Source organism: Rhinopithecus roxellana, chromosome 2, assembly GCF_007565055.1.
Source record: "Rhinopithecus roxellana isolate Shanxi Qingling chromosome 2, ASM756505v1, whole genome shotgun sequence".
Taxonomy (NCBI): domain Eukaryota; kingdom Metazoa; phylum Chordata; class Mammalia; order Primates; family Cercopithecidae; genus Rhinopithecus; species Rhinopithecus roxellana.
This window is the reverse complement of record NC_044550.1, coordinates 172,868,957-172,880,515: the sequence shown is the minus strand read 5'-3', so window position 1 is coordinate 172,880,515 and position 11,559 is coordinate 172,868,957. Positions and strand designations below refer to the sequence as shown.

The 11,559-nt window shown below is 41.4% G+C and overlaps 1 non-coding gene across 1 annotated transcript; it reads left to right on the top strand.

Annotated features, from left to right (window-relative positions):
• Window positions 1-211: 211 nt before the first annotated feature.
• Window positions 212-316, top strand: LOC115896288. Its single transcript, XR_004056190.1, has one exon. It is a non-coding gene; the product is annotated as a small nucleolar RNA U13 (small nucleolar RNA).
• The last annotated feature ends 11,243 nt before the right edge of the window (window positions 317-11,559 follow it).

The following is an 11,559-nucleotide window of genomic DNA, read 5'->3' as shown; positions in this document are numbered from 1 at the left end:
AAAACACAAAAATTAGCCAGGTGTGGTGGTGCATGTCTGTAATTCCAGCTACTTGGGAGGCTGAGGCATGAGAATCACTTGAACCCAGGAGGCAGAGGTTCAGTGTGAACCATGATTGCACCACCGCACTCCAGCCTGGGTGACAGAGTGAGATCTTCTCAAAAAAAAAAAAAAAAAAAAAAAAAGAAAGTTTTAAAAACTAGAAATGATGATCCTCTGGTAGTTCCTGAGCATGATGATTGGGCAGTTCACACACCTGCGTGAGATGTGCCACACTCGAAACTTGTTACCTTGTCTGTACAATGGGCATCTGACCTAAAAAAAAAAAAAACTGGAAATGAATTATATGATGAAATTATCAAACAAGGATTTGAAAGAGCTAGTGTTAATATGATGAACATTTAATTTTAAATAAAAACATATACATAATACAAAATACAAATAAGAAAATCAAGTCCTAAAGATGAAAAATACAATATTATTTAAGATAAAAATTATCCTGGATTGACTTAGTATAAATTAGATACTGCAGAAGATCAGTAAACTTGAAGATAGAGTAATAGAAACAATGCAAACTAAGGCACAGAAAGAAAAATAGATGAAAGAAAAATAAACAGAGGCTGGGCATGATGGTTCTTGCCTATAATCCTAGCACTTTGGGAGGCTCAGGCAGCAGATTGCTTGAGCCCAGGAGTTTAAGACTAGCCTTGGCAACATGGCGAAACCCCATCTCTATTAGTCAGGTGATGTGACAGGAGGCTGAGGTGGGAGGATCTCTTGAGCCCAGGTGGCAGAAGTTGCAGTGAACCAAGATCTCTCCACTGCACTCCAGCCTGGGTGACAAAGTGAGACTATGTCTCAAAAAACAAAAACAAACAGACAAAAAAAAAAAAAAAAAACCTTCAGTGGTTTTTGGACAACATTAGGCTTAACTTATATGAAAAGGAAAAATATTCAAAAGAATAAGGTTGTGAATTTTACAAATTTGATGAAAACAACACGCAAATCCCTCCCCCCAAACAAAACCACTAAGAAAAACTCGCCTAACACATTATAATAAAATTACTGAAGACCAAGAATAAAAAGAAAATTTTTAAAGTAATCAGAGAGAAAAAAGACATATACAGTAGGAAAATGCAAAGAATTGTTAGTGTTCTTATCAGAAAAATTTAAGCCATAAGACAATGGAGCAAAATCATTTAAGTCCTAGAAAAAAAGTTAACCTAGAAATTTATATCAAATAAAAATGTCCTTCAAAACTAAAGACAAAATACTTTTTCAAAGAAATCAATAAAAGAATTAAATTGTAAAGGTTTTTGCTGGAACTGTAAAAAATATTAAAAGGTTTTCAGGTTGGAGAAGAATGCTAGATAGAATCCTGGATCTACATAAAGGAATAAAGAGTGCTGAAAATGACTAATACGGGGATAAAAGTTGAATCTTTTTCTTGTTTTTAAATTTATTTAAAGGTATTTTGTTTTGTAAGGAAAAAATAACAGCAATGAACTGTGTGGTTTATAATATACAGAGAAATAAAATGTATCTAGAAATAGAACAAAATATAGAAGTGGGTAATGGAATAGAATATTGTTGCAAGGTTCCTCCATTGTCCATGAAGTAGTGTTATGTCACTAGAATGCCATAACAAATTAGAAGGGGGAGCCGAGATGGCCAACTAAAAGCAGCTAGTGTGCGCTGCTCTCATGGAGAGGAATGGAACCTCCCCAACACAGGGGAACCTCCCCAACTAAGGGAAGCGGTGAGTATATATCCAACCCCAAGAAACCACACTTCTCCCACAGGTCTTTGCAACCCTCACCTCAGTAAATACCCTTATGAACCCATTCCACCAGGGCCTTTAGTCTGACCAACAGACCTACATGGAATCCTAGCAGATCATGTAATCTCTGCTCAGGCACATGCAGAGACCTGGGAGCCTTAGATACCTGGGCTTTCCTGGCTTCCTAGCAAAAGCAGCTGAAACTCTGACAAAGCAGGAGGTCAAGCCTACATATATACCACTAGAAAAGGGGCAGAATCCAGAAAGCTGAGAAGCAACATTCTATGGGCCCTGCTTCCATGGTACCTCACAGGATAAGACCTACTGGCTTGGAACTCCATCCAGCCACTGGTAGCAGTGTTACACTTCCCTGAAAAAGAGCTCCCAGTAGCAAGAGTCAGCCACTACCTTTGCTGTTTGGCTGAATTAGCCATTTCAGCCTTCAGGCTTTGGAGAGTGTGAGGTGACTGGGGCCTGAAGTGGGCCCCCAGCACAGCACAGTGGCTATACGCAAACGTGGCCAGACTGCTTTTTTTTTTTTTTTTTTTGGGACGGAGTTTTGCTCTGTCGCCCGGGCTGGAGTGCAGTGGCCGGATCTCAGCTCACTGCAAGCTCCACCTCCCGGGTTTAGGCCATTCTCCTGCCTCAGCCTTCCGAGTAGCTGGGACTACAGGTGCCCGCCACCTCGCCCGGCTAGTTTTTTGTATTTTTAGTAGAGACGGGGTTTCACCGTGTTCGCCAGGATGGTCTCGATCTCCTGACCTCGTGATCCGCCCGTCTCAGCCTCCCAAAGTGCTGGGATTACAGGCTTGAGCCACCGCGCCCGGCCTTCAGACTGCTTTTTTTAAAGCAAGTCTCCAACCCTGTTCCTCTTCACTTGGCAGGACCTTCCAACTGGGGTCTCCAGTTACCCTCATCAGTGTTCTCCAGCAGACAGAGTTTTGAAATCTCCCTGGAAGAGAGCTCCCAGAGGGAGGGGCAGGCCACCATCTTTGCTGTTTCACAGTCTTTACTGCTGATACCTCCAGGTACTGGAAAATCCAAGGTGACTAGAGACTAGAGTAGACCCCCAGCATACTACAGCAGTCCCTCAGAAAAGTGACCAGACTGCTATATAGGTGCTTGTCCCCATAGCTCCACACCGGGCAGGTCCTCCAAGCCTGGGCCTCCAACTACCCCCTGCTGGGCTATTGTGCCAGTAGCAGCTCTGCAACAACCTGGACAGAGCTGCTGGGGGCAACTGAAAGCCTCTCTGCCCTCTGCAGTGGAACTGCATTTACTACCCTAGGACTAATGAAGAAGCAAAGACCCTAAATGCCTTATCCATACCTTCAACAAGCTGTGGTTGACGCAAGGAGAGGAAACACAGTCCATCTCCCACAGGTTCTGCACCCCACCCCCCCACCTTGCTTATAACCAGACAAGAAACCTTTGACTTGGGCCCACACACAGATCCTCCATCTTGGGATGATTGCACTGAGCAGTTGTTGACCTGCATCTTTCTGGGGTGGAGCCCTCAGGAGACAAGCAAAAGACCCTTGGCCAAAATGACTACTAAGATCCCTTCCTCTGTTGCCTCCAAGTTGGGGGAGAAACATAAACCCTGAGATGGCCTTAGAGCTGCAGTGGGCAGTGCAGAAGTGACAAGTTGCAATCTACAGCCAGTACTCAAAGGGGAGAGGAGCCCAAATTTTCAGAGCATTGAGAGGGAACCTAGTTGCAACTGTGAGGAAACATAGGGAAGCCACACAACCAAAAAAGAGTCTACCAAGTGACCAATAAGCCTAAGTACCATCTACTGGATCACAACCCAAAGCTTCAACACCAAAATACCTTGCTAACATACCCCCTTGTGAGACCAAAGACAAGAAGTCAGCTTCAAATAAAGACTCTGCACAAACCATGGCACTGAGAAAACATCCAGTAAATAAGTTCATTGACTGTACTCAACCAATGCAAGAACTCTGATAACTCAAATGGCTAGAGTGTCATATGTCTTCCAAACAACCTTACTGGTTCTCCAACAAGAGTTCTTAAACAGGCTTAGCTGGCTGAAATGACAGAAACAGAATTCAGAATATGAATAGAAACAAAGATCATTGAGATTCATGAGTATGGCAAAACCAAAACCAAGAAAACTAAGAATTACAATAAACACTACCACAGCTGGAAGATGAAATAGCCAGTATGTAAAGGAACCTAATGAATCTGACAAAGCTGAAAAACACAATACAAGAATTTCACAATGCAATCATAAGTACTAACAGTAGAATAGACCAAGGTGAGGAAAAAAATCTCAGAACTTAAAGCCTGGCTCTCTGAAATAAGACAGTAAAATAAAAATAAATAAAAAATAATGGAGAGGATTGATAAAGGGAGAGGAAAAAAGCAAAAAACTTGGAAAATATACTTCAATATATTATCCATGAACATATTCCCAGCTTTGTCAGAGGCCAATAACCAAATTAAGAAAATACAGAGAACTCCTGCAAGGTTCTACACAAGAAGATAATGTTGAAGACACATAATCATCAGATTTTCTAAGGTTGAAATGAAAGAATGTGAAAGGCAGCTAGAGATAAACAGCAGGTCCCCTATAAAGGGAACCCCATCAGGCTAGCAGTGGACCTCTCAGCTGAAACTCTACAAGCCAGAGGAGATTGGAGAACTATATTTCACAGTCTTGAAGGAAAAAACTTCAACCAAGAATTTCATATCCAGCCAAACTAAGTTTCATAAGCAAAGGAGAAATAAGATCTTTTTCAGATAAGCAAATATTGAGGGAGTTTATTACCGCCAAAACTGCCTTAAAAGAGATCTTGAAAGGATGATTAAATATAGAAAGAAAAATCATGATCAGCTAATATGAAATTACACTTAAATGCAAAGACCAGTGACACTATAGAGTAACCACACAAGCAAGCCAGCATAATAATTAGCTAACAAGACAATGACAGTATTAAATCCACACATATCAATACTAACCTTAAATGTAAGTGGGCTAAATACCCCATGAAAAAGGCACAGAGTAGCAGGCTGGAGTAAAAAAACGCAAGACCCAATGCTATGCTGTCTTCAAGAAACTCATGACACAAATATGTTCAAAATAAAGGAATGGAAGAAAATCTACCAAGCAAATGTAAAACAGAAAAAAGCAGGGGTTACAATCCTAATTTGTAACAAAACAGACTTTGAACCAACAAATATCAAACAAGACAAAGAAGGGCATTACATAAGAGTTCGATTCAACAAGACGTAACTATCTTAAATATATTTGCATCCAACCCAGATTCATAAAACAAATTCTTAGAGTCCTGCAAAGAGACATAGCTTCCCACAAAATAATGGGAGGCTTCAACATGCCACTGACAGTCTTAGACAGACCATTGAGGCATAAAATTAACAATACCAGTGATCATTAGAGAAATGCAAATCAAAACCACAATGAGATACCATCTTACACCAATGAATAACAACAAATGCTGGTGAGGTTGTGGAGAAAAGATACACTGTTGGTGGGAGTATAAATTATTTAACCATTGCAGAGAGCAGTTTGGCAATTCCTCAAAGTGCTAAAGGAGAACTACCATTTGACCAAGCAATCCCATCACTGGGTACATATCAAGAGGAATATAAATCATTCTACCATAAAAACACATGTGCTGAAATGCTCATTGCAGCACTATTCACAATAGCAAAGACCTGAAATCAACCTAAATGTACAACAACAACAGATCAGATAAAGTAAAGCAACTGTGGTGCATCTACACCATGGAATACTATGTAGTCATAAAAAAAAAAAAAAAAAAAAAAAAAAAGATTATGTCTTTTGTGCGAACATGGATGGAGCTGGAGGCTATTAGCCTTAGCAAGCTAACACCGGAACAGAAAACCATATGCCACGTGTTCTCACTTATAAGTGGGAGCTAAATGATTAGCACTTGTGAACACAAAGAAGAGAACAATAGACACTAAGGTCTACTTGAGAGTGGAGGGTGGTAGAAGGGAGAGAAGCAGAAAAAATAACTAATGGGTACTAGGCTTAATACCTGGGTGATGAAATAGTCTGTACAGCAAACCCCTGTGACACGAGTTTACAAACTGTGTATGACATGAGTATAACAAGCCTGCACAAACACTCTCAAACCTAAAATAAAAGTTAAAAAAAAAGAAATTAGATATGTATTTTGCAAACCCTGAAATATCCACTAGAAACAGAAAAAAGATCAAACAAGCCAATAGTGAAGATAAAAAGAAATATTAAAAATACCCTATCAAAAAAGAGCCAGGAATAATGGTAAGAAGGAACAAAGAAGAAATGGGACAACAGAAAACAAACAGTAATATTTTAACTGAGCAATGTTAATAATATTAAATATAAACTAAATACTCCATCAAAAGGCAGTGATTTTCAGACTGTATTTTTTATAAAGCAAGATTCAATTGTATGTGATATATTTAAAGAGTTCATTTTAAATACACAAAGATGGGTCAAAATAAAAAGATGGAAAAAGGATATACAAAAAATTTAATATTAAGACAACTGGGGCCGGGTGCAGTGGCTCATGCCTGTAATGCCAGCTCATTAGGAGGCTGAGGCAGGCTGATCACGAGGTCAGGATGGTGAGACCATCCTGGCCAACATTGTGAAACTGCGTCTCTAGTAAAAATACAAAAATTAGCCGGGCATGGTGGCACGCACCTGTAGTCTCAGCTACTCAGGAGGCTGAGGCAGGAGAATCACTTGAATCTGGGAGGCAGAGGCTGCAGTGAACCGAGATCCTGCCACTGCACTCCAGCCTGGGTGACACAGAGAAAAGAAAAGAAAAGGAAAAGAAAATAAAATAAAAGGAAAAGAAAATAAAAGAAAAGAGAAAAGAAAACTGGAAAGGCTATATTAATAGAAGTCAAATACACTTTGAGACAAGAAATATTACCAAGAATAAAGTCAAATACTTTAAATAATAAAAGTATTAAATCATAACAGACCTAACAGTCCTAAGTTTGCATGCATCTAGTTGCAAGATTTCAAATACACGAATAAGGAAAACAACATAACAGAAAGGAGAAGTAGACAGACACAAAGTTTTGGTTAACGTTTTCAACACCCTCTCTAAGCAACTGAGAGAAACAGTAGAAACCAACAAGAATACAGACATCTTGAACAACACTGTAAATCTAACCCAATTTACCTTTATAGAATACCACATCCAACAACAGTATAATGCGCATTCTCTACCATGCTTATAAAATATTCAAGGTAGATCACATACTCAGCATAAAATAAATTTCAAATTTGACAGGATTAAAGGCATACAAAGTATGTTCTCTAATGCCAGAGGAACTAAATTAGAATTTAATAACAATAGCCATATCTAGAAAATCTCCTAAGACACTTCTAAGCAATGCAAGGGTCTGAGAAGAAATTACAAGAAAAACTAGAAAATATTTCAAAATGGCTGACAATTTTTTGAAATTTTAGGGATAAAGCTAACACAGAATTTTGAAGACAATGTATAGTTCTAAATGCTCATGCTAGGTAAAAAGAAAGATCTAATATCAATGAACAAAGTTTCGACCTTAAGAATAGGAGGGGGATAAGATGGTGGACTGGATGCAGCCAAAAAGTTCCGCTCCCACCCAGAAGGATCAGATTATTAAGTAAAACACCATAATTTGGGCAGATCTTCATAAAGAAAATGCCAAAAGTGGATGGAGAGGCAAGACTGAAGCCAAGGCTGAAGAGGGAGGTCCCAGGGAACCCTGCAAAGGATACCTAAATCCAGGGACTAGTTCCTGACTTCGAATGTCCACTGGGAAAGGGGTGAGGGAATTGAGGAATGGTTCACTCTCAGAATGGACCTCTGGGATCCTAACTACAGGGGACCTCATGTTCCCATGGATGCATGAACTGGCAGGGGACGTCCTCGGGGAGCAAGCAAAGACAGGCAGGCCTTCAGATGGCACAAAACATAGGAGCTTTTGTGTGCTGGGCAGCCCTGGTGGAATGAAGCCATAGACACTCATACCCCAGGGCTCCCCATACCCCTCCGGGAGGCACTGGCCCCAGCTGACCTTCCAGCCAGGAGAGAGTGGGCAGCTTCCCCATGGGACTGAAGTATGTCTGCTCTGCAGGCCCTCCTGCTCGCTGGCCCCTCCCAGGGTCCATACCAAGCTGCCCTGCATAAGCTGGTGCATGCACAAGGCAGCCCCTGCAGCCCAGCATTACTGCACCTGAGCACTTTCCTGGCAACTCAGGAACACATCAGATCCAGAATCCCAACCACAGCTGCAAGACATCCAGGTGCCCCAAGGCTGCAACATGCAGCTCGGGAGTATGGAACTGAGATCTGTGGCTGGCCCTCAAGCAGAGAAGCAGCCCCCGCCATCAGAGCAGGGAGAGGGGTGAAAAGCATGTGTTCCTAGGCCGGGGCAGTAGTGGTGCATGCCATCCTCTGCCAGGCCAGTCCAGAAAGATGTGGAATATATCCCTGACAGCCTCTGCCTGAGGGGACCCTGCGGCCTGGATCACCTAAAAGAAGAAATGCAGGCGCAGCACCATTGATCTGTGGGGACTTCCCCAAAGCCCAGAGAGGACCTGGTGAAGAGGGCCCCTGTCTCCTGTGCCTACCACAGAGCAGGACTGAAAACAAGAGGAAGTACAAATGAGCTACATGGCTGGGTATTAACCTAGCTACCAGCCACTGCTCTCAAGCGCCATCTACTGGATTAACAGCCTAAACTATAACACCAAAAATTAAGCCTATGAAACCAAGCTCACGAATTCACCCACCCAGGTGGCTGGCAAGATGGCAGAATAGAAACAGTTCCAATCTGCAACTCCTAGCGAGATCAATACAGAAGGTGGGAGATTTCTGCATTACCAACTGAGGTACCCAGCTCATCTCATTGGGACTGGTTAGGCGGTGTGTGCAGCCCATGGAGGGCGAGCCAAAGCAGAGTGAGGGCTTCCTTCACCCGAGAAATGCAAGGGGTAGAGGAACTCACTCCCCTAGCCGAAGGAAGGAATTCTAGCCCAGATAGTACTTGCTTTTACCAGTCTTCACAACCCACAGACCAGGAGATTCCTTTAGGTGCCTACACCACCAGAGCCCTGGGTTTCAAGCACAAAACTGGGCGGCCGTTTGGGCAGACATTGAGTTAGCAGTTTTCCCCTAACAGTGCAAACAAAGCTGTCCAGAAGCTGGAACTGGGAAGAACCCGCCACAGCTCAGCAAAGCCGCTGTAGCCAGACTGCCTCTCTAGATTCCTGCTCTCTGGGCAGGGCATCTCTGAAAGAAAGGCAGCAGCCCTAGTCAGGGTCTTATAGATAAAACTCCCATCTCCCTAGGACAGAGTACCTGCGGGAAGGGACGACTGTGGGCACAGCTTCAGCTGACTTAAACATTCCTGCCTGCTGGCTCTGAAGAGAGCAGCGGATCTCCTAGCACAGTGCTGGAGCTCTGCTAAGGCATAGACTGCCTCCTCAAGTGGGTCCCTGACCCCCATGCCTCCTGACTGGAAGACACCTCCCAGCAGGGGTCGACAGACACCTCATATAGGAGAGCTCTGGCTGGCATCTGGTGGGTGCCCCTCTGGGATGAAACTTTCAGAGGAAGGAACAGGCAGCAATCTTTGCTGTTCTGCAGCCTCTGCTGGTGATATCCAGGCAAAAAGGGTCTGAAACGAACCTCCAGCAAACTGCAGCAGACCTGCAGAAGAGGGGTCTGATTGTTAGAAGGAAAACTAACAAACAGAAAGGAATAGCATCAACATCAACAAAAAGGACGTCCACACAGAAAGCCCATCCGAAGGTCACCAATGTCAAAGACCAAAGGTAGATAAATCCACGAAGATAAGGAAAAACCAGCTCAAAAAGGCTGAAAATTCCAAAAACCAGAATGCCTCTTCTCCTCCAAAGGATCACAACTCCTCGTCAGCAAGGAAACAAAACGGGATGGAGAATGAGTTTGACGAATTGACAAAAGTAGGCTTCAGAAGGTAGATAGTAACAAACTCCTCTGAGCTAAAGGAGCATGTTCTAACCGAATGCAAGTAAAGAACATTGAAAAAAAGTTAGAAGAATTGCTAACTAGAATAACCAGTTTAAGGGAGAACATAAATGACGGGATGGAACTGAAAAACACAGCACAAGAACTTTGTGAAGCATACACAAGTATCAATAGCCTAATCGCATAAGCAGAAAAAAAATCAGAGGTTGAAAATCAACTTAATGAAATAAAATGTGAAGACAAGAGTAGAGAAAAAAGAATGAAAAGGAATGAACAAAGCCTCCAAGAAATATGGGACTTTGTGAAAAGACCAAACCTACATTTGATTGGTGTACCAGAAAGTGACGGGGAGAATGGAACCAAGTTGATAAACATTTCAGGATATTATCCAGGAGAACTTCCCCAATCTAGCAAGACAGGCCCACATTCAAATTCAGAAAATACAGAGAACACCACAAAGATATTCCTTGAAAAGAGCAAAAACTAAAGAGCTTCTACACAGTGAAAGAAACCACCCACAGAGGAAATAGACAACATACAAATTGCTAGAAAACATTCACAAACTATGCATCTGACAAAGCTCTATCCAGAATGTTTAAAGAACTTAAATCAACAAGCCAAAAACAAATAACCCCATTAAAAAATGGGCAATGAACATGAACAGACACTTCTCAAAAGAAGATATACAAGCAGCCAACAAACATATGAAAAATGCTCATCACCACTAATCAGAGAAATGCCAATCAAACCACTGTGAGATACCTTCTCACACCAGCCAGAATGGCTGTTACTTAAAAAAAAAAAAAAAAATTAATAAAAAATAACAGATACTGATGAGGCTGATGAGAAAAGAGAATGCTCACACACTGTTGGTGAAAATGCAAATTAGTTCAGCCACCGTGGAAAGAAGTTTGTAGATTTCTCAAAGAACTTAAAACAGAGCTGGCATTCAACCTAGCGATCTCATTACTGGGAATATACCCAAAAGAATTTAGATCATTATACCAAAAAGACATGTGCATTCATATGTTCATTGCCATGCTATTCATTATAGAAAAAACATGGAATAGACCTGGGTGCCCATCAATGGTGGATTGTATTAAGAAAATGAGGAACATATATACCATGAAATACTATACAGCCATAACAAAGAATGAAATCATGTCCATTGCAGCAGCATGGATGGCATGGATGGAGCTGGAGGCCATAATCCTGAAATAATTAACGCAGAAACAGGGAACCAAATCCATGTTCTTGCTTATTGGGAGCTAAACATAGATCGCCCATGGACATAAACATAAGAGCAATAGACATTACAGATTACTAGAGTAGAGAGAGAGGGAGGGTAGGTGTGGGTTGAAAAACTGCCTATTGGGTATTATTTTCACTCTCTGGGTGTAATATATGCATGTAACAATCCTTCACATGTACTCCCTGTATCAAAAATCAAAGCTGAAATTTTTTTTAAAAATCAATTATATATATATAAATACACACACATATTAAAAAAAGAATAGAATGAAATGGCTTCAACTTGATAAAAAGCATCTTAAAAAACAATTTAAAACTGTCATTATTTGTAGGCAACATGATCATGTACATAGAAAAGAATGTTCAAGAAATTTACGATAATAGTTAAGTAAATTTGCAGGGCAACCAATATTTACGTCAATCTATTGTTTTCCTGTATTTTATCCTGTTGCTTTTCTTTTCTTGTTAATCCTGTTCTACTTTCTTCCACTTCCCGTTCCCAACTGTTAATCTGTT